This window comes from Charadrius vociferus, unplaced genomic scaffold, assembly GCF_000708025.1.
Source record: "Charadrius vociferus isolate BGI_N301 unplaced genomic scaffold, ASM70802v2 scaffold201, whole genome shotgun sequence".
Lineage (NCBI taxonomy): Eukaryota > Metazoa > Chordata > Aves > Charadriiformes > Charadriidae > Charadrius > Charadrius vociferus.
Genome location: NW_009646936.1, coordinates 1,226,015 through 1,248,577, shown reverse-complemented (window position 1 = coordinate 1,248,577; position 22,563 = coordinate 1,226,015). Strand labels below are relative to the sequence as shown.

General features: G+C 46.4%; 1 protein-coding gene across 1 annotated transcript in view; it reads left to right on the top strand.

The window, feature by feature from the left end:
• Positions 1-22,563, top strand: part of SOD1 (superoxide dismutase 1, soluble) — a 65,177-nt gene that overhangs the window by 36,947 nt on the left and 5,667 nt on the right. The gene's annotated exons all lie outside the window — the stretch shown is intronic.

Below are 22,563 nucleotides of genomic sequence, written 5' to 3'. Positions count from 1 at the left end.
TCTGGCTGACCAGCCAGGCCCAGAGGGTGGTGATCAGTCATACAAAGTCTAGTTGGAGGCCAGTAACTAACACTGTACCCTAGGGGTCAATACCGGGTCCAGTATTGTTCAACATCTTCATTAATGATCTGGATGATGGGGCAGAGTGTACCTTCACCAAGTTTGCAGATGACACAAAGCTGGGAGAAGTGACACAAAACAGAGTCGTGATGCCATCCATAGGGACCTAGACAAGCTGGAGAAACGGGCTGGCAGGAACTTCATGAAGTTCAGCAAGGGGAAGTGCAAACTCCTGCACCTGGGGAAGAACAACTCCATGCACCAATATATGCTGGGGGCCACCCAGCTGGAAAGCGGCTTGGCAGAAAAGGACCTTGTGCCCTTGCAGCAAAAGCAGCAAATGGTATCCTCAGCTGCATTAGACAAAGCATTGCCAGCAGGTAAAGGAAGGTGATCCTTCCCCTTTATTCAGTGCTGGTGAGACCACACCTGGAGTACTACGTCCAGTTCTGGGCTCCCGAGTACAAGAGAGACATGGACACACTGGAGAGAGCTCAGTGAAGGGCTGTGAAGATGTTGAAGGAACTGGAGCACCTCTCCTAGGAGGGAAGGCTGGGAGAGCTGGGACTGTTCAGCCTGGAGAAGAGAAGGCTCAGGGGGATCTTACCAATGTACATAAACGCCTGAAGGGAGGGTGCAAAGAGGACAGAGCTGGCTCTTTTCAGCGGTGCCCAGTGACAGGATCAGAGGCAACAAGCACAAACTGAAACACAGGAGGTTCTCTCTGAACATCAGGAAACACTTTTTCACTGTGAGGGTGACCCGGCACAGGCACAGGTTGCCCAGAGAGACTGTGGAGTGCTCCACCTTGAAGATATTCAAAAGCCATCTGAGCAACCTGCCATAGGTGGCCCTGCTTGAGCAAGGGCTTAGACGAGAGCTCCCTTCCAACATCAGCCATTCTGTGATTCTGTGGCCAAATCCTATGTACCTTGGCCTCTGTCCCCTCCTGCAATTATATGCACCTCCACTTTGGGCTCTTTATGCCTGATGCGTACCTCATTTGCACCACCAGCACCTTTGGCCACAAGTGCAACCTGAGTGGGTGCGAGTCACTGGCTTGGCCAAATGGGGCCAGGTAATGCTGCTTTCTTATCATGTGCCAGCTAAGTCGTGTGACCTGCTGTCCCACCAGGCAGGTGTTCCTGGCATGGCACTGCTTTATTTCTCTATATCCTGCAGTTCAGGATCAACTTCTTCCATGTTGCAGGCAGCTCCACACAGCTCTGGGGAAAATCTGCCCTGTTGGTTAGTAGGCTATGCTTGGCTCCTTTGCCCAAGCAGTGGTTGAGGAAGGCTGTATCACTTCCTAGGTTTGGCCAACACCATCCAAGAGCAGAGTGCTTTGATGATGAGCCATCCTCACAGAGAAAAACCAGGACAAGGAGCCAAACGTTCCCCACTCATGTGATTCTGCAAAGAAAAGCCAGAATAACTGGATTAAGCTGAGCATGCTGAATTGTCTATGCATTACAGATGAGACTACCAAGCTGCTACCACCCCATATGGTAAGCAAAGCAATTCAGAGAGTTTCATTGAAATGAGTCAGGGGGGAAGGGAGAAAAGCAAAGAGGAGAGTTGAGGTATTTCAAGGAGGGCTGAGGAAGGCAATATGGCACACAAGATCTTCTTTATTACATGGAGCATCGGTCGCATTAGTTGGACTGGAAATCACAGGCAAGTGAACCTCTTCATCACCAGGCAAGAGGGACCTCTGGAAGCCCTTAGACCGATCTCCTGCTCAAAGCAAGGCTAATTTCAGTCAGAGAGGTTGTGCATGGACTTGCCTCGTCAAGGTTTGAACATCTTCAAGGCTGGATGTTTCACAGCTTCTGGGCAGTCCAGCCCTTAGCTCTGTGTCCTTCCATCAGACACACTCCAGTTTGCCAGTGTCCCTCTTGTATGGGGGCTTTCATTCATGTCCAAAGGAGAAATCCCACAGCTGTCAGCATGGTTTGAGACAAAAGCAAGGCAATAAATTAGGCAATCATCCTGTTGCACCCTGTATCCTCCATGGCTCTGGCAGAGCACCGTACAGCAGAGTACCCCTGTTGCCCCCCCAGGCTCCTTTCACACCCACCATCTACTCTGTCCTATAGATCCTCTGCCATACATGGAGAAGAATGGTGAAGAAGAGCTAACAGCGAAGAAAGACCAGAACATTTTCCAGCAGCTTGTAAAGCAAAACAGTAGCAAGACACGTCCGTCAGTGTACAAGAGTCCAATGCCAGAGAGGTGCTGTTGCCTCCTGCCACCACAGTGCTCGGCACAGTGCTTGGCACTGGCACGGTCCTGCTTAAGCACTGGTGCAATTTTCAGCAGCTGCCTCAGAACACGGGGAAAACGAAAGGGTCAGGGGTACTGACCTGTAAGTGGCATCTACTATCAGACCCAATCGGGGAATATTTCTGTTCCCGCAGAAAGCTCCAGGTGTCTGAGGGAGGAGGGGGCTGCCCCCCACCCAGACCAGCTCCTGCATCCCTTTCACCACTCCTCTCTACAGATGCTTATGTCAGCACCAGGCAAGGAAAAAAAGAGACCAGAGGCTGAAACCCCTGCAGGGACTGCTTTTCTCTGCCACAGCGCAGGCTCGGATGCACATCAAACAACAGAGCAGGAGAATCGTCCCCCCTCCTCAATGCTGCCGCCCCCCTCCCCTGCTGTGGCCCCGCAAACGTCGGATGCAGCTCCCACGGTTGGGCACATGTGGGCAGGCAGCTGCATCCCAGCAGACTTGACTGTGCAACTGCAGCTTATGCCAGCTAATATAAGCATATTTTTAAGTAATCCCACTTCATTAGCTACTTTTCCAGGGCCTCGGCATATAATGAGTGAAATCCATTAGTCATCTGACAGTTCTAGTTATTCTGCATGTCAAGTCCTATCTCTTCATTTATATACCCAGACTGTTATGGCAAGGCGGTGTGCTAGTTGTACCCCTCCACCTACTCAGTGCTAATTTAAGAGTTGTTATTTTTGGCTTACAGTGATTGTGTGCATAAAAAGTTCAGTTTCCTCCAAAAAATTTTAAAAGGAAGCAGAATGTGGGACTGAGCAGAAAACTCCCCTTGCTAAACACCATTTGCCCGACATCCACAAACCTTGTTTTCACATAATTTAGCAGAAGTAAAGCATCTTCCTATAAAGATTCTGTCTGAGCTTATGAATGATAGAGTCACAAAAAACATAGTCGTTTTTGACACAACTGGTAGATGGGCCATACAGGAGTAGCTCACTCAGAAAAAACAACTTGGCAATTCACAATGAACAGAGTATAACTTATTGCAAGGACGGTAATGTTGCGATTGAAAGCATGAAATAGCATTTGCTTATTGAAAAATTTGTATGGATGCGGAAAGCTCAAAAGCAAAGTTCTGTCTCTAGTCCAGACATTCCATGTGCATTTGTAAAATGAATTATCTGTAAATAAAGCATTTTACTCTTCGTAATGCATGCTTTGGTATTTCTCCTCTACACAGAATAATGCTCTTATTCCTGAGGAATGTACTCATGTACCTGAGAGATGGGTACATGTCTCTCAGGTAGGACACTTCAAGCTGAAAAATTGTAAAAGGGGTTAAAATATCAGGGAAAGCGTTCTTTGAAAACTAGTTGTAGGCTGTTGTTAGTACATCTTTTCAAGGATCTGCTGTTGCATGCGTGTAAGCTGACATTTGATGTCGTGCACACAGTTAGCAGAAGGATTGCTTACCACCGAAGTCCTAACCAGGACATCAAAGTCGGGTTGAATTAGGACTTGTTCTGTACTGGTGAACTTTATGCCTTCTACTTATTTTCCTGTCAGTTTTGCCCGTAGCTTAAAAAAGACGTTCACCACAACCCAGAAGTTGTTGTCTTCTTTTTTCAGGAAACAGGAACAACGACGTAATAACGGAGGTTTCTTTCTGGCTTTTAAGTAAAAGTAACTCAGGTTGGTTCCAAGACCCTGAACTCCATACACAGAAATTAACTATCTCTGCTTAGCATCCCTTTTAGCGGGGATGGTCTGCTTCCATGAGTGCTGAATATCTATTACCCTTTATAGTCCCTTAAAGAAGCTCTCCCAGGCTTTTGCATGCTTCAGAAATTATAATAATGCCTTCCCTGTTTTTTTCAGCCAGTATTTTTCTGCATAATTTTCAGGCTGCAGCAAGGCTAATAGCAGGATCGCATCCACGTACATCTAGGATTATGTAAAAGAGGAGATGCATTTGACGAATTATTGTCCACCTTAGCCTCTCTTTTGAAAAATGCTGTTATCTGTGTCCACTGCTGGTTGCAAGTGAAGTGATATGTAAAATCACAGAGTACTTTGGATAATGGCAAAGTCTGAGCTTTCCCAGGGGTATGATTGCTCATGTCATAAGGACGTGTACGGTGAAGGCAATAGCCCTTGCCTCCAATCCCCGTTTGTTGTTGGTTTATGGTATTAGAGGGTTTCTTTCAATGTCATTGCTAATTTATGGATAAAGAATGCATTACTGGAAAGCCTATATGAGAAGGGGAAAAAAAAGACCATCATTGAAAATATTTGTCTGTTGTTGGATTATCTTAACCCACACACGTAAACCTAAGCAAAATCTGTGTTATTGCATTAGCCTTTTACTACTGGAAACCTGGCCTCAGCCCTGATGTAGGTCACAGACAGAAAATCATTTACTGTCCTTCACTAAATCCCGAAGGCGACATTTGCCCTTGCGACCACCTCACTAAAACCCCAGCAGGCTTTGGTCTGGCTTTTGCCTTTGTGAAAGGAACCTCAAGGAACCCACGAAGGTCGGCAGAGGAGAGGACAGCGATGGCACACTTTGTGGCAGCATTTTCCTCTTCTACCTTTCCGTTTGCAAACACCCTAAGACAAAGGTGTGGGATAAACCAACAAGAGACTGTTGTGTTGAGTGTGCGAGTGACAATTTCATAGGGAGCACCACCACTGTCTGAAACGTCAAGGATGGACTTTAAGAGAATAGAAATAACCAAAATTTTGAAAGCTAGATGCGAGGGGACTGCCTACATGAAAGATACCCCTTATAAATGGCAGAGCAGGTAAGATAGCCTACCAGACAGACAGATGGCTTTGCCACCAGGAGACACAGGCTGAGAACACAGATTTCTGCGGCACCTCTAGGCAGGTTGACCAATCTCACTTCTGCTCTTGGGATGCAATTGATACCACATATAAATCACCTTTAACAGCAAATGATAGTACAAAGGCGCAGCATTGGTCCTGCTCCCTCACTACTTGCCTTCGCACAATCTGACCCTGTGGTGAGCAAGCTCAGTCACTCAAAAATTAACTTTCCAAAACCAAGACGTTAGCTTTCTTTCAGTCTATTTCCCTGAGCAGGCTGGAATGATGGACAGGCAGGTGCTGGTACCAGCAAAAAGGACTAGAGAACCTTCCCTTAGCAGATAGCTATTATACTGGTTTAGCTGTAATGTAAAGAGTACAGTAAGTAGCGCCATGAACAGTGTCAGTGCAGCAGAAGGACATGGTGGAGGTAGGACTGGGTGGGAAAGTAGAGAGGAGCCAGAAGACACTCAAAGTGCCATTGCCATTGAGAAAAGCATAGGCTAAACCCACAAATCGGGTCTTTGCAGGGACAGGCAGTTTGGTTTGGTGTTGGGTGGTTGTTGGCTTTTTTCACTAGATCCATTGATACTGTTGAGAAACAGCAGCTTTCTGGCACACACGCCCTTCCTCACTTCTGAAACAGAAGCAGCATCTTCCTGTTAAGGACAGATTGAGATGAGTTGTTCTGGCTTTAACTGAATTACGTTAATCAACTGGACAATTCAAGAACAAGTTTAGTAAGTACTTGTTGAAGTGCTCACAAGGAAGAGGTGGTAGGAGAGGTAGGTAATGGGATGCTCATGGGATACTGAGGTGCTAGTAGGAGGGGAGTACCTATAATATATCTTAAAAGTTAATATTTTCTTTATAGCTGAGATGTCTTTTTAGCCAGTAGGTTCGTTAACTCCAGATTCACCTTCTGAAGGTGTTTGGTTCCTCTGAGTGTCTGTTTTATGCAAAATGCCCTCCTCCCCCATTTTCAAATTGGGGCATCTTTCTCTGTGGGCTCTTTGTAGGAGTTAATTTTGGTAACCAGTGGTTGCCTGGTTGCCCCATGTTATTCCTTCAAGGGCAGTGGTACACTGAGTGGCGTGGACATCCTTCTGGTGCATGCATGTGCGTGCTGTGCTCCTGACTGCTTTCATGGTTGGGGATGGGCGATGGCAAGTTTTGCAGCCGGTGCTGTGCAGTAATCCCTCTTACGGGGAGGCTTAGGGAAGAACTCGGCTGAGTAACTCAGGAGAGGCACTGATGTTCTGCAGCTAAGAAATACCTGTCTGAGTAATGAGAATGGATTTTAACAAGTCATTTTGTCTCGAAAATGGCATTATTCAGCTTGTAAGTATGTGGGCTCCTGCAGAGATAGCCCTCAATGCTTCTGATGGTTTGCTCTGTAGCATCATCTGGTGGTAGCAGCAGGGAAAAATTACCCCTCTGGCACCTCTCACTTCTGTATCCTCCATTACTGTAGTGACTCATAACCTCTTTGCCTCTTTTTTCTTCTCCCCACCACTCCTTCTCCTCTAGACAAGTTATTCCTCCTACAGAGACTGAAGTCACAGGAAAAACTCGAGGAGTTCTTGGTTCAGGCGTCTCTGAAAGACTGCTGGTCCCACACCTGGCATTGTGTGAAACTTGGCCCTTTTGGTAGAGGTTCAGTGGGGATCGATGTAATGTTGAACCCATTTGGCGAGCTGCATAGGATTTATACATCCCACAAGTTTCACACAGTCCTCAGTGGAGGTTGTATATCACACTATTACTACCTGGAGAGCAGATACAGTGCATGGAAAACCTAAATGAACGTTGGCTTGTGCCACAGAGCCAAATTTCCCCTTACAGCCTAAGCAGTGGATGAACAAGACATCTCACCCTTACCCCCCGGCACAAGGAGAGGGGCAGTTGCTGCAGGCCTGCTGCTCCCACGCCAGCTGAGCACGGTGAGGGGAAAGCAAACAGCAACTGACCATGCAGAGTCAGACACTGCCCATCAGCACCTTAATCGGGCACAAACCCCTGTGGGAGAAAGGGCAGAGCGTTGCTCTCCCTGCAGAGCGTGGGGACCTGGGGAGTGAGCTGCCAGCCGAGGGCTGTGTTGCCATCAGATGGTTTTCTCACAGTAGGTGAGCACTACCACATTTGCATCATCTGGTGAACTTGGACGCTGATAACCATTGGGACACAGTGGTCCTGGCCACCCCTGTCTGCAACTAAGCACCACACAGCCACTCGCTCACTTCTCCCCCCTACCCCTGCAGTGGGATGGGGAGAAGAATTGGAAAAATGAGAAAAACTCATGGGTTGAGATAAAGACGGTTTAATAGGTAAAGGAAAAGCTGCACACACAAGCAAAGCAAAACAAGGAATTCATTCACTGCTTCCCATGGGCAGGCAGGTGTTCAGCCATCTCCAGGAAAGCAGGGCTTCATTATGTGTAATCATTACTTGGGAAGACAAAACATTGTAACTCGGAATGTCCCCCCTTCCTTCTTCTTCCCCCACCTTTATATGCTGAGCATGACATCATATGGAATGGAATATCCCTTTGGTCAGTTGGGGTCAGCTGTCCCAGCTGTGTGCCCTCCCAACTTTTTGTGCACTCCTGGCCTACTCGCCGGTGGGTGATAGGAGGAGCAAGAAAAGGCCTTGACTGCTCAGCAACAACCAAACCCACCAGTGCGCTATCAACATTATTTTCATCCTAAATCCAAAGCAAAGTACTATACCAGCTGCTGGTAAGAAAGTTAACTTATCCCATCCTAAACCGGGACACCGTGGGGACATGGTGGTCCCAGCTTTGGCATGGGCCATTATAAGCTTGCTCTGTTACCTGCTGGGGTGGCTTGCTTGGCTGAGGTCTGGGCTGCTGCACACCTGGCCTTGTGGCCTTCCGTGAGTGGACTGGGGAAAAGCTGGGCAACCTTGGCTGGGCAGAAGGATGATTTCAACCTGTGTGCTCACCAGCCCGTGTGCCGCAGCAGCAGGGCACTCTCCTCTGGAGAACATTCAGTACAGCTCTTGGTCGCTTGTTTTCATGATTGCTGAAGTGACTCTGAGCAGCATGGAGATTTGCAGGAACATACTCCCAGAGCAACACTTATGGATATAGCTTTGTAGTCCATTGGACTTGCCTGCTCTCCCATCTCCTGAAAGGGCTACCTGGGGAAACATGCTTTCAGCCCACAGAATGACAGGGGAAAGAGGCAGGTGGCCCCGCTGCTCGAGGGTGGGCAGGCTGCTGCAAGCCTCACCCAAACCTTCAAGACTTCTGGCCCCAGTGATGACGAATCAATTTGCCTTTTTGAGGCAAACTTACAGCTCAAGCATATTTATGGAGAATTAATCATACTTTACCCCATGATGTGTTAGGACCATGAGACGCAGAGAGGCACGCAGCTGCTATGAAAGGCCCGGGAGAGAGTACCCCTGCCCTTCCTGTCTAAATCATTAGCCTGGAGCTTTTCTTCCTCAAATATTAATGCTCTCCTGATTACCTGCTCCTTATGAAAAGGTGATTGTGCCTGTGGACTCTTTGAATAATTAATTTAAAATATTAAAGCCAGAGAGAAGTGAACTTTTCCTTAACAGTGGGTTAGAGCACGGCTTGCCCATGCTATCCTTTCCCTGGAGGGAGGAAAGCAATGAGAAGCATTCCCAGCTTCCTAGTTCTTTGGAAATGGCAGGACAGAGAGCAAAACCAGTGATCAGAGTTGCTACAGACCATCTTATCTGACACGCCTGTAGGTGTGGAGTGGTGAAGGAAGGCAGGAAATTTGGGGGGGGGGGGGAGCTTGATGAGCTTTCCTTCAATTTGTCTATATTTTTAAGCTGTGCTTAGCATCATTTTTTCTGTAGGTAGCCACTGATGGGTTCACTGCCTTTCTTCAAAATAAAGAAATTGAGCAGACAGTGCAAATCTGCGTCATTTTCACTCTTGCTATCTGTGGTGCCACAAGTATCCCAGGTGCAGTACACTTTTTTTTTTTCATTGAAACTTTCCAAGGTCAACTTAGAACCTGGATTCACCTACTGCAATTTAAGACACAACTTAACACGTGGTTGAGCAGATCAGATACCACATGCTTTGAGCAGCTGGCCAAGGCATTTGCACCTATAGTCCCTTTGGAAGCACGAGGTCTCCTTTCAAGATGTGAGATATGGTTAAGAAGCGCTAGAAAGTGAAGGATGAGGTGAGAGAAGACAAAACTCCCTGCATCCCTCTCACCTAAATGGGTGACTCTTGGCCACTGTGGGAAAGAACCAGGTTGGTTCTCTGTTGCTACCTCAGCTTTGAACATGTGCTGGCAGGAGGAAAGAAGAGATTACGGTTTATAGGGGCTTGGAAGAGGAAGGCTGCTCTGACCCTGGGGCAGAGGTTTTGACTCATATCACATCTCAGTGGCAGGAAAGCCCACTGCAACCACTGCATGGGTTGCTCCAGCCCTGGAAAGGAGGAAGATCCCAAAGTCTTCACTGTCACCTTGGGCTATGCTTGCACCTCTGGATGGAAGAGCAAGGATCGATTCCCAGCTTAGCAGCTAAACAGTACATCCCCTGTGCGTGCCTATGGGCTAGCCTGCTCTGTTGGCAGATGTATCTTGGAGGGGCTGATGAAATGATCTAAACCATTGACCTAACAATTACTCAGTGTAGATGATAATCAGGAAGGAATCCAGTGCTTGAACTTACTCCCTGCTCCTCCCATACTCAGCAAGTGTAGATATACTTTCTGTCTTCTTGAGGAGCTAGGGACAAAAGTGCTACCCTGCAAGGACTCTCACAAGCCAGAATATGTTCTGTAAGACTTGGGGGAAAAGGCAGAAAGCAGGTGAAACCAGAGACCGAGTTAGTTTCTCTGGATATACATCCCCAGAACAGTTTTAAACTACCCCATGACTTTTGTGAATTCTGTCTTTTTTGAGTTTTCTGCTTGGACACTAAACCTCTGAGATGCTTTGATGTTGGCAATTTGCTGGCACAGTCTGAGGCAGCTCAGGAGTCCAGAACTGGCTGGGCTGAGAGCATGCCCGTTCATCTTGCCCTCACCTGCTGTGATGGATGTTAGATCCCACCTCAGAGGGGACCAGAGGGTGTTAGGTAATGCTGAACACTTGTGCCTATTGACTTGTGTTTATTAGTTCCATTATTTCTATTTACACAAGGGTTTTTGCTGTCCTCCCATACCTCAGCCCTGTCAGGCTAACACAGGCAATAACTCACTCTACCCTCTGATTCCAGCAAATGTTTTCTTCCTGATAGGTGCTTCTTTTCTGCCTACACAGACGAACTACAGTCTGTGCCTATGGTGGAAGCGGAGGGAACAAAATGGCTCTGTGCCAGGCGTAGCACATATGACCACCCATAACCACTGCTCTCGCAGCGTTTGGCTGAGTGAGGGGAGACGGGGAGGCAAAAACCTTGGAGGCTCCTCGTGGAATTCAGCCTCAGCAATGCTAAGTGGGCGCCGGCACTGCCCCTGTGCCCTTTTGTTACTAAATCCTGTTATGGGATTAGCACGTCTGTCCTCAGCATTTTGCTCTCCTATTTGAAGCAGGGTGAATCGTTTAGTGGTCTGTGTAATCAGGAAATGGTATGTTGGAGGAGCCAGGTGTTGCCTAAATTGGTATTCCTATTTCATGCATACAAGGGGGCTTTTGTTGCGTGGGGTTGATGTGTTCCCCACTTCTCTCTGTCCTGGTGAGGTCCTGCATGTCGCCAAAGGACAAGAGATCGCATCCTGCCATTTTTACTGAAGTTGTTGACATTACATGATTATTGCAATATTAGAAAACTCACAAAGTATCTCTGTGCCATTCACTTTAAAATCCCTTTTCCTCAGACAGACCATGTGAACATGACAAACTAGTTCCACGTTCTGCAATGAATGGGTTTTTTTGCCCCACTAGCAAGTCCTTATGCCCCTTGTTTTTATTACAGTCTGATGTAAGATGCCATATAAAGATGTCCTCTGTGTCCCCAGAGGACTTAGAGCAATCATTTGTATGAACCTGAAGGCTTTCTGATCTCTTTTCAGACTAGTTGTTTTCAACCCTCGTGAGACAGATTCTCTCTTCCAGAAAACTATCAGCTATCCTGCCCAGGCATCGTCGGATAAGGAAGGAGATTTTTTTTCCACAGTTTATATTGTCACACAGCCAAAGATTCATCAAGGTTTCCAAATTACAATCCTAATTTAAAAAGGGCAAGTTTATTTTTGTTGAGCTGATGAGCCTACATTATTTCTTCACTTTGCTTCCTCAGACCCCTCACCCACAAATCTTAACGTTATATCCAACAGACTATTAGGTCTTAGCCAAGCCCTGCTTTTGCCGGATGGTCTGAAGCTGAAATCTGTATAAAACGGGATTAGACATGAAGCATGTCGGCTGGTTAAAGGGATATACCGGGAGGAAGGCAATAAGGAGCCTACCACAACAGTTCTTGTTTAGTGGAGCAAGGACTGTCCTCTCAAAATATTCCTTTTAGGTCTTATTTTAATTAAAATGGACTGATCTATGCACTAACATATAAGCATGACTTATAAAACCTTGCCTGGCTCAGCTGGACTTTGGTTTCTCACAGTCCCTAGATCTGAATGCCAGGCAGATAGGTTGCAGGGGTTCCTCACAGAGGACTTTCTCTGAAGAGCTAAATACTTCCCAGGGCCTGACACCAGCAACTCGCACGCTGCTCGTTCAACTGAGCTGGGCCCGCCTTGAACCCAACACTGCTAAAAATCAAGTGCCCAAAACTGGGATGAAATGGGCTGCAGAAAGTCAGTGGCCATTTCATAAAAGCTGGTGGTTGGCCTGCTGGTTTATGAGGTGCAGCTGGAATTTCTTCTTTCACCTCTGGATTTCCTAAAGAAGGATGAAGACGGTAATATTTACATGAGAGAAGACAGGGGCAGTCGTGTGTATGTTTAAAATACCCAACGTTATCTTCTTTCTCTAGCTACTACAAATATTCAAGTATTTTAGCAAGTGCAGAGTAGAAATACTGTGGAAGGTAGTCAAACTTGGACCACTAACGCCATCCAGTGGCTGGCACACACCAACACACTTGCCATTGCTAATAAACCCTGAATTGACTGGAACAAACATTAATTGTAAACTCTTCCTCCCACGCTATTTACAATCATTCACACAGTGTTTTTTTCCCTTTGGTCCTACTAGAGCCCAGGCTTATACCTCTAAGAAACCACATAAGATATGTTGAATCTAGCTTGTTTGAAGCACAGTTTTCCTTTCCCACCTCTGTTTTCTTTAGAAAGTACCATCTTGAGCTTAGTCTCTGTGAAATAATCCCCATAAATGTTGTACATGCTGCTGCATTTGTAGCTGATCTTTATTGACGCACCTGCTGCAATAAGCTGTCCTGCCCTTTTACAGTGAGTACTTTCAGCCAGGAGCCATGGGGGAAATGTATTGAAGTGAATTTGGGGTACAGAGCAAAACTAACTTTGTTTCTGCAACCATGTGTTACACAGTCACATGCTATTGCCCCTACATAGTTCACGTAGCCCCTTTAAAACAGCTAGGGGCAACAGGAACTCTCAGTGGCAGCTGGTAGGAAGCAAGGAGAAAGCTGCAGTTGCAACGATTTGTAGTAGAGAAATTAGCCTGGCACCGACTGCTACATCCTCCAAAACCCAATTAGCTAACCGCCTTCACAATCAAATCACAGACATCTGCATCCTGCTCTGGTCTGCTCCTCTCCCACAGCTGCTGAGATGGAGCAGGCAGAGCTGCAGGATCATGAAACCTGGCCGGGACATCTTTGTGCATCTGCTAAAGCATTTGTGCGGGGGACTCGCAGTGAGCTCCTAGCAGAGCCCTACAGGACACCACCCCCTCCTTTCAGAGCAAGGGAAGCCGAAAGGTGGTCCAGTGCGGGGAATTCTTCTTCTGCTTTCAGACAGAAAACATCTCATTTTTTTTCATGCCCCAGAGGGGTGAGGAGTCCTGACCTGGGCTGCCTGGACAGGCAGGCCGCTGCCTGCTCTCACAGGCACAGAGGAGGAGTTTGGTGTGCAGAGATTGCTGAGGTGAAAGCAATGAGAAAACTCTGTAAAGAAGCAGGGCAGTGGCTTAAAAGAGAGAGGAGCTGGAAGTCCCACAGTCAAACCAAAGCAGGGATGGTATCTGGGGAGATAAGGGGCATAACTCACTGACCAGCACAAAGGTGATCCTTCTGTGATGGGAGCTCTTGTGGGCTGAAGCCATGGTCTACATACGGACCTGAATAGGTAGGCTAAAGGCTTCCCCACTATTCCCAGGCATACAGCAGGTCCTGGGCATCCAAATAATGTCTTCTATGCTGGCAAGAAACCATCTCAGAGGTACCACCCTCAGGCCCTCAGCTACTCAGAGTCAGGCACAACTGGCATATACCACCCAAAAACTGCATGGGTGCTGTCCCCCCCACAGAGATCAGTTGTAACCAAGATCACGACAGGGACGTTGATCAGAAATACGAGGGCATTGTCCACATAGGTGACATAGCTGGTATGGCTGGGCACGAATTGCCTCTGCTGCAAGTTCCCACAGCATAGTGGAGGAAACCCACCACAATGGCAGTGATTGCTTCTCCCACAGATGGCAGGGTGAAAACAAGTGTCCCTGCAGTGACCCACGAATAGCTGCTGCGACTGCTGTTTCTCCAGAACACAGTCACAATGCTCAGGATGTCACAAAAAGCCAACAGCTCCAGGGGAAACTAGTCAGCAGGCGGCTTTTCATGCCTCCCAACTGCAGTCTCTTCAAGGTACGCCAGCTCTGAGCCATGGTAATCCCGGTCAGTAGGTGCCAGGCACTGCCAGAAGGCAAATCTGCCAGAGGGTAATGGTCACCCATCGCTGAAATGAGAGAGGGGCCCAGAGAGAATGAAAATTGCACATCCAGAGCTAGTGCCGTGAAAGGGGCCTTCCATGTCCTGAAGCAGATGGACTGCTCTTGATCATCACACCTCTGCAGGATAGCATGTTCCTACAAGGAGTGCCTCTGGTTTGTGCTCAGATGCCAGTGCCATGGCCGACTCTCACCGGTGGCAGCTGGGACTCCCTGTAAAAAAGGCATGAGAATTACTTTGTGGAAGCTGGCTGGGCTGGTTGTTCACCAGAGGAGTGCCAACTGAGGCTGCAATGAACATTCATGGTGAGGATCTGGGTCTGGGGAGGTGTCTGGCACTCTGCGGTGGCGGCTGCATTGCACCCATCCGTGCCCTTCAGCCTGCCGTGAGCAAAGGTTGCCCTTGTCCCTCAGACCTCCTGGCAAATTGCACGTGGAGCTGCTCCTTACCCATGTTATGTCAGAGTGATCCCAGCTAGAAAATCCCTGCTATTAAAAGTGTGCAAATCAGTCTGGATCACAGCGACAGGACTGGATTAGGGAATAACTAAGCACGAAGTCAGGAAGCGGTGCTGCTCTCCAGCAGCTGGGTACCGAAACCTCCTCCATAGTTGCGGATGGACTGGCATAGTTGAGTAGTTCGCAGGCATGTGACATGGTGGGCCGCCTGCCAGGGGCTGTTAGGAGGTTTAAATTACTCCAGTTCTAGAAAGGTAGAGGGACTGTCCCGTGGGGCCCATGTGCCCATTTGGAGTCCCCGGTGCCGACAAGCTGGGGAGTGTGCTGACAGGGCTGGACATGGTTCAATGCAGACGTAGGTTTCGGTGGATGCCACAGCCTGTTCCAGAGCAGTGACAAAGCTTGGCCCTGGGGGAAACCTACAGGCAGATGTTTAAAAGTCTCTCAACACTTACAAGTGAATGTGGAAGGGACTTCTATCCATCAAAACCAACAGTCACAGTGCCCGAGTCATGACTGGGAACTTGTGTATCTGCTCTGGACACATTTTGTGAAGGCATTCCAGATCACACAAACCCAGAGGCACAATGGTTCCCGGCGTGCATGCTGGGTGCAAAGTCTGCACGCTTGCTCCTGTGGTGCACTTCGTCCTTTTGGCAAGGCTGGAGATGTCTGATGACCTATGGAAAAAATTTCCTAACAGATACAAAGTTGTCACGTAAATATTAATGCCACAGTACTGTAGAAATTATATTACAATACCTGGCTAATGCATTTTGCAGCTGTATTCCCATTTATTAATCGCTTGTATTAAAATAGCACCCAGAAGCCTTGTTTCACTGACAGCTGTACAAACCCAAGCTGAGTTCTGATTCTTGCTCATGAAAGAACTCAGCCGCTCCCCAAACACCCAGCATCCCCAGAGAAGAAATCACGTGTTTGAAAATCCAAATAAAAACACGCCTTTGTTATTCTGGACACCTGCCTAGATGTATTTTGTTTGGCAGTCTTGATTTCCCACTGCAGAAATGGGATAGTTTACCCTGTTGTACCATTTAGGTATTTTCTAATTGCATATTTATTAACATTTTCACTGTGGTTTTGTACTGAATCAAACGATTTCATCTCCAGGATTACCCAACCCAGCTGAGCTAAGCAAAAAAGAACACAAAAACAAACCACCTCATCCTTTGGTGTACTGACACCTGCTGTACTACTAAAATGTAAATGTGGTACATATTGAAGACAGAGCACAGAACAGTTTGCGTTAAGGAGTGCTAAAAGTATATCCAAATGAAACCACATGGGAAGTTACCTCTGGCATATGCTTATGTGGGTTGGGATTTGCAAAGCAACTTATGTATCAAGTGACATTAAGAGTTTAGTTACAAATATAAGGACTTTTACAAATAAAATCCTAGCTAAAAATCTAAGACTAAGCTTTTCTTTTTCTACACTGTGAATGAAATCTTTAGTAGGTCATTATATATTACATATATATAATGTATGAAAAGGTACAGGCTTTCTTTGGACTTACCATTGATTTTTATCCTAGTTGATATTTTAAATATATTTTCCTCATATATATTTATACACATACACACGCACAATGTTTTAGTTGCATCCATTTAAGTGCCTGGACCCTTTCAGTGGACAAAATAACACTCCCGAATGCATAAACATTTTGACAGTCTCTAATTTTAAAAAAAACCTTCTTTCAGATGACCTTTCTGGACAATGTTCTGTCTTTGACCAGTTTCAAAGCTAATGTTTTCACTTTTTCATGACAAAAAACTTTAACCACCAGTAACGCGAAGCATGCTTTGCTTGCAGAAGCAGCCTTGCCAGCCACTACCAAGTACCTTCAAATGTGTGTGAACTTGTTTTCCTCCTGACAGTGCAAATGCCTGATAAGCACTGGCTGCGTTGCCGGAGCTCGAGGACCTCCTCCTCTCCTCCTCTGTTGCTCCTGGGCTTGGCGTGGGGCAGGCCGAGAGCCTGGCGTCATGCCAGGGAGCTCTGCTGGCGCACCTTCAAGAGATGCCTATTTGCCAGAAACGGGGTGAAGGACTCGCGGGACTTTGGTCTGCCCTACGCTGGCTGTGCCAACAGCCCTGTGCTCCCATGAGACCAGAAACCCAAACCCTCTGGACCTGATTTTTGCTCTGGTGAATCCAGCTGCAGCACACAATCCTGGGGCTTGCCCACAGCCTTCTCATAGTGATAGGACGAGGGGGAACGGCTTTAAACTGGAAGAGGGCAGGTTTAGATTAAACATTAAGAAGAATTTTTTTACTTTGAGGGCTGTAAGGCACTGGAACAGGTTGTCCAGAGAGGCTGTTGAGGCCCCATCCCTGGAGGTGTTCAAGGCCAGGCTGGACGTGGCCTTGGGCAACCTGGTCTCGTGGGAGGTGTCTCTGTCTATGGCAGGGGGGCTGGAACTCGATGATCTTCAAGGTCCTTTCCTACCTAAACCACTCTATGATTCTATGATTCTGCCCTGCTCCCCAAGAAGAGGCAGAAGGTGGGCGTTGTGGAGGGCTGCGTGACCTCAGGAGAGATGCCCATTACCTTGGTAGGGTCTGTACTGGGGCAGTTGTTTTCCATGGCTGCTGGTTGCACTTCTCTGCCTGTAATCCAAGAGAGCAAATAAACTGCTCAGAGGTCAGGAGCGTATGCACTGAGACTGATGGAGCAACGCTAGTTTAAAATAAGAGAATAAGACTCAAATTATGGTTTTCATTACCTTAACCAAAATATTCTTTTGAATTTTTTATAAACTATTCAAGCCCAGTAAAAAAAAATAATCCTGTTAATAGTTTAAAAGCCATTTTAAACTTCAGCTATGTTTCCTCACAATTCAGTTTGACTGCAGTCATCACTTTGTGCTATAGCATGAGCTCTCATTAAGACCTTTGCAAATTATTTTTTCTGCAAACACCCAGAGAATCCACAGGCTCCATGTGTGCATCCATCCCCTCTTGCTTATGGCAATCCTGCCGGTCACCTTTAGCTGCTTTGTGTTCCCGGTTTCAGCCTGTCCCCTGTTTTAACAGGGAAACTCTCCTGAGGGCTGTGGGGCATGCGGCAGTTCCAGCCCAGGAGCTCTGAGCGAGGCGCTGCAGGACCAGCCATGCCTGGCAGGAACTCCTTGCTTTCTTGGGATTTTTTTTAGCCAAAGGTCACACAGCCTTTTGAGCAGAAACGGAGGGCTATGGTTTCGCATACAAGATACTTCTGCTTTTTCAGGGAGGCAGAGGTAAACAATATCATAAAAAATTGTCAGCACTTTACCGCAGCACTGGCAGCTGCTAGGAACCTGGTCTGAAATCCCCCTGGCAGTAGGCACTGCTAGGAGCATACTCTCCTGTGACTACTCCTGCACCATGCAGGCACCTACTGCCCAGTTCCTTCAGAGCGTGCCCATACAGGGATGCACGGGGAAAAGGGGACACTGAGCATCAGTTTGGCACTGCTTTCACGGACCACCTGCTGCCGACCTCTATGTGTGGTTCAGAAGGGAATCTGTACCATCCACTGAATTCACTAGAAATTATGAGTGTAGAAATACACTGGAGTAACATGTGCAGGCTTTGCTACTACATTAAATATTTAAAGTCCAGTCCTTGGTGAATATTAACAAGCAGAAAAGAAAAGAAAAAATAAATAAATCAGTGGACAGAGCCTGAATAGCACCAGTGGCCTAGAAGGGTTGTAGTCACTTGTGGGTGCAAGCCCAATGCTGGGTACAAAGGTCTTCATCAACATTTACACAACCTCTCCTTTGAGTCTCATGTTTCAAGTTTACTCAGCTTGTCAAGCAATGGAGGATGAGGGACATGCAGCAGACAGATTAGCTCAGTTCAGCTGTTAAAAGTGAATGTTAATTTTAATCTTGTACATTCCATGTAAAGGCTTTCCAGCTGACTCTATTCTAATTACATTAATACTTTGGTTATCAGTACCACTACTCCTTAATTGGAACAGCAGGCTTTCCACTAGGGAGCCACCATCACAAAGTTTCTAGTGAAATAACACTTAATAATTTCCACAGCACATTTCATCTTCAAAATGCTACACAAACATAAACTCAGTTAATCACCTCTCCCAGTATCCCTCAGAGGCAGGGAAGTGTCATTACCTAGGTATAATCAAAGGGGAAGACTTAAATGACACACGACACCTTGCCCAGGACAACATAAAGGCTTTGGGTTTGTTTTGGTCTCTCAGCGTAGGTATCTAATGCTCTTTGAGATGCTGTAGTGTGCCTTTGGGGATGCACAGGGGTCTGGCAGGTAGGGAACAGCAGCCCCAGGATCCCTTCTGTAGCAGCTAGAGGCTAGAGGAGACAGACTGGAGTATTTCAGATGGTGCGAGACACTGATATCTACACAGCTGAGCCCAGTGACAAAGCATTAGACAGTAGGAGATTCCAGCATCTAGACTGTGGGATCCCAAAGGAAAAAAACAAACCAACCCACAAGCCTCTTCCAGACCATTCAAAATCCAGAATAATCATCTACATGTGGTGCAGCACTCTTCTTACTGAGCAAGCCTGAACAAACACGCGTATATTGTGTTCTCTGTGCATTAGGTGACTCTCAAATGCAGCAGCTCTTCTACGGTGCCACAGCGCAAGGTCACAAGCTTGGATGCAAGCTCTGCTGGGATTCTCAGCCGTTAGAGCACAAGGTTGCGGACGAGAGACAGTTGTCTGCTTTCCTGCATGCTGGGATGAGCACACCTGTACTTATCCCACCAGCAGTCTCCCCTTCAGAGACACACATCCAAGGATGTAATGGGCCTACAGGAAGGATTATTACTCAAAATTCATGTTGGTTCAGTTTGCTTTTCTTAATGTAAGAGAATAAACATAAACAATTACATTAATGCAGCTTTGCAGACAGTGATCTTGGTGAGTGAGCACCTATGCACACAGGCTCAGTCAATCTGGAGTGATGTTTACCACTGCAATCTTAGTTTCACTCTGTATTTTTCCAGAAGAGTTATCACAAGTAGAAAATACTATACATTTGCACAAGGCAACAGAGGCATGGCTGCCATGAGAACCACAACACTCAAAATTCCCCCTTATTTTTTAGTCCATATAAAATCTCAATCAGAAAGCATGTTAATGGGCTGCATGGGCTTTATGCTTGATACATGCCATATTTTTACAGTACATAAGGGTTTGGGATTTTTTGTTACTTCTGCACATTTTGCTTAGAAGTTTATTAGCTTCTGTCTGCATAGATTGGACTTCTATTAACCTACATCACACAGTAATTATTTCATTTGCCCTTATGGTTTGCCCTTCATTTTCCTAATTTATTGGCAAATTAGGAAATAACCAAGACTGTCTTGAATCCTAGTTCTTCAGAGATCCCTGTGTGTCTACCCTTACGCGATGATAGCAACCTTTCTGTTGAACACTAAAAACTACTTCACACCCCTGCTACAGCAGATATGCTTTGCAGGCAACTACAGAACAGGGAGAATAGACAAAGCCATGTGTCCGCCCAGCCTTAAGTTTGTCCTTCCTGTATTCATTTCAACCCTCTGGGCTCCAGATCAGCGCACTTTATCACCAGTTTACATATAAAGGTCCAGCTAGGCCCAAGCTCTAGGCTTCTTCCAAGCTGGGATGGCAGAACCAGGGCATGGGGCAAAGGGGGATGTGAAACAAGAGGTGCCAGATTTGCAAGAGATGCCACTCTTTCTCATGCCTGCCAGATCCTCTGTCCTCCTGTAGTTCCTACTATCAATGTTTGTAATCCCACTTTGCACTTTTTTCTTCTTTCCTCTCTGCTTTGACTCTGATACTCCAAATAACAAAATATGGTATTGCTACCAAACACCCTGTTCAGCTTCTTTGGGGTGGAATTTTTCACCTACTGGTGAGATTTAATAAAAAAATAAGTTAAAAGGAAGTATGTGGGGAAAAAAAAAACAACCCACAAACAAACCAAAACAAAAACCTTTCCCTGGCTTCTTGTATAAAACTTATGTGAAAGACTACATCTGTAAACTAATACTTTTGTATGTCTATTGTGTGTGTGAAAGAAAAGAATAATAGAAAACTCTCTAAAGGGTGAGGCCATGACCTATATAAGATTACCCATCTCTTTCTGCATGCACCATAGGAACTCCTGTACGTTAGTCCTTGAAATATCTCTCCTTTAGTTTCCTACTGCTGATCTCGTCACCATGGTGTCTCTTAGCACATCAGCTTTGTTAGCTGCATTCTGCCTAACTTAGGCATTGGGCACCTAAGGGTACCTTCACAGGTAATGCCTAATGTGGTAAATCTCTGAAATCAGTATTATTTCACTTCACATTAAGAAGCCTGATGCATCTGGCTCTTATCCATCTATTTGTCCTACATTCACATGGAAGCGTGAAGAAGGCAGATCTTGAAAACTTACTTCCAGGAAGGAAGGAATAAACCTGTCTGATGAAAACACAGGCAGATTTGGAGACAGGCCTAAAAATAAGACAAAGCACTATAGCAAAGCACTCAAGATGTCCCTCTTTATGAAAGGGCACTGACAAGTAAAGATAGTGACACAGGAACCCAAAGATGACTGAAAGGAAAATGAGTCACTCCTACACCTCCAAGTTTACATACCATTTTAAATCAAACAAGATTTGCCTCGAGGGCACTGGAATCTTTCCTCTTGATCTAGCAAGCACTCAGGGTGCTGCCTGTTGTGCCACTGAGCACAGACCTGTTTGCTCACAAGTAATTTACAGAGTCACTTCTCTCCAGGCACATTGGGAATGAAACTCTAGGGAGTTTAACTCACAGTGCCAAGGTGCCTCCTAGACAGGAATCTGCCCAGCTCCCCTTCTCTCTCAGCTTCTTTCCGGGATTAAACTACAAATCTTTATCTGTCTCTCAGTCAAATAGTCTCCACATATTTATGTGTTGGGTTTTTTTTCCGCTGCCGCTTCTTTGTCAAGCAGAAAAATATACCACTCAAGCAAACAAATCCCTGCTTGTTTCAGTTATGTCACCTGAGCTGTGACTCAGGTGTCATGGCTGAGTCTGATGTGTGAAACTAACCTTGCACGTCCTTCTATGACCATACGGCATTCTCAAACAGTTGACTTAAAACCACCTGGGCGTTTTTATACCTCAGTGATATACAGAGATTACCTAAACTCCCAGATACTGTAAAATCATTTTGTGCTTCTGATTTAACTTCTCCATAAACAACACAGCAGAAAAACAAGCAATGTGGGTTTGCCAAAGGAATTAATTAAATCTTTCTTTCTTAAAATGCTTGCAGGCTGTAGATCTTTGAACAAAACTGCAGAGTTGTATGCTCCCCAAGTCTGCTCTTAACCTTCTCTTGGAGTCTTAAGGTTTGTCCCGTGTTATCAGCATGGAGAGAATCTATTTTTTCATCTCTCCCCTACGCATTCCTCAGACAAGGAGGTCTGGCTACACTGAGACTCTTCCCATTTTAAGCAGAGGTCTGAGCTGCATACTACTTACCGAGCCTGTTGCTGCAGACAGCCTATGTGCAAAGGTGTCTCTAAGAAAAGTCAGCAGCAGAGCCACACCAGCTTCGCATTGTAACTTTGATGGCTTCTGTACAAAACATCTTCTGGGCAGGGCAACTATTCTGAAACGCAAAGCTGTTCAGAGGCAACTTCAAAACTGCATTCTAATTTTAGATGGGAGTTCATGATGCGACACACCTCAGTCACAGCAAAACACGGAAACAGCCTCCAGGGGAAGAAAAGAGATGCAAAGAAAAACGTTTGCAGAAGAGGAAAATGACACTGATGCGGCTTTTCCTCATGTCACTACTTTAGAGCATGCCTAAAGGAAAAGGTTTATGTCCAGGTTAAATCATAACATTAGAAGACCGAGAAACTGCCACCCGACGATTTGAGACAGAAAGCTTTAACGTGAGGCTGCTTAAAGCACAAGGTCTCCTCAGGGCCCCAGTGTCAGCACGATGCGAAACGCAGGAGCAGCAAATTCCCTCAGGCTCTCGAGACTAAATCGCGGAACAGGCCAAATCGCGGAACAGGCCAAAGCGCGGGGTCTGACCCTTTCTCCCCTTTTGCCTGGCGTGCCCAGGCCCGGCCACCACTTCGCCACGGCCG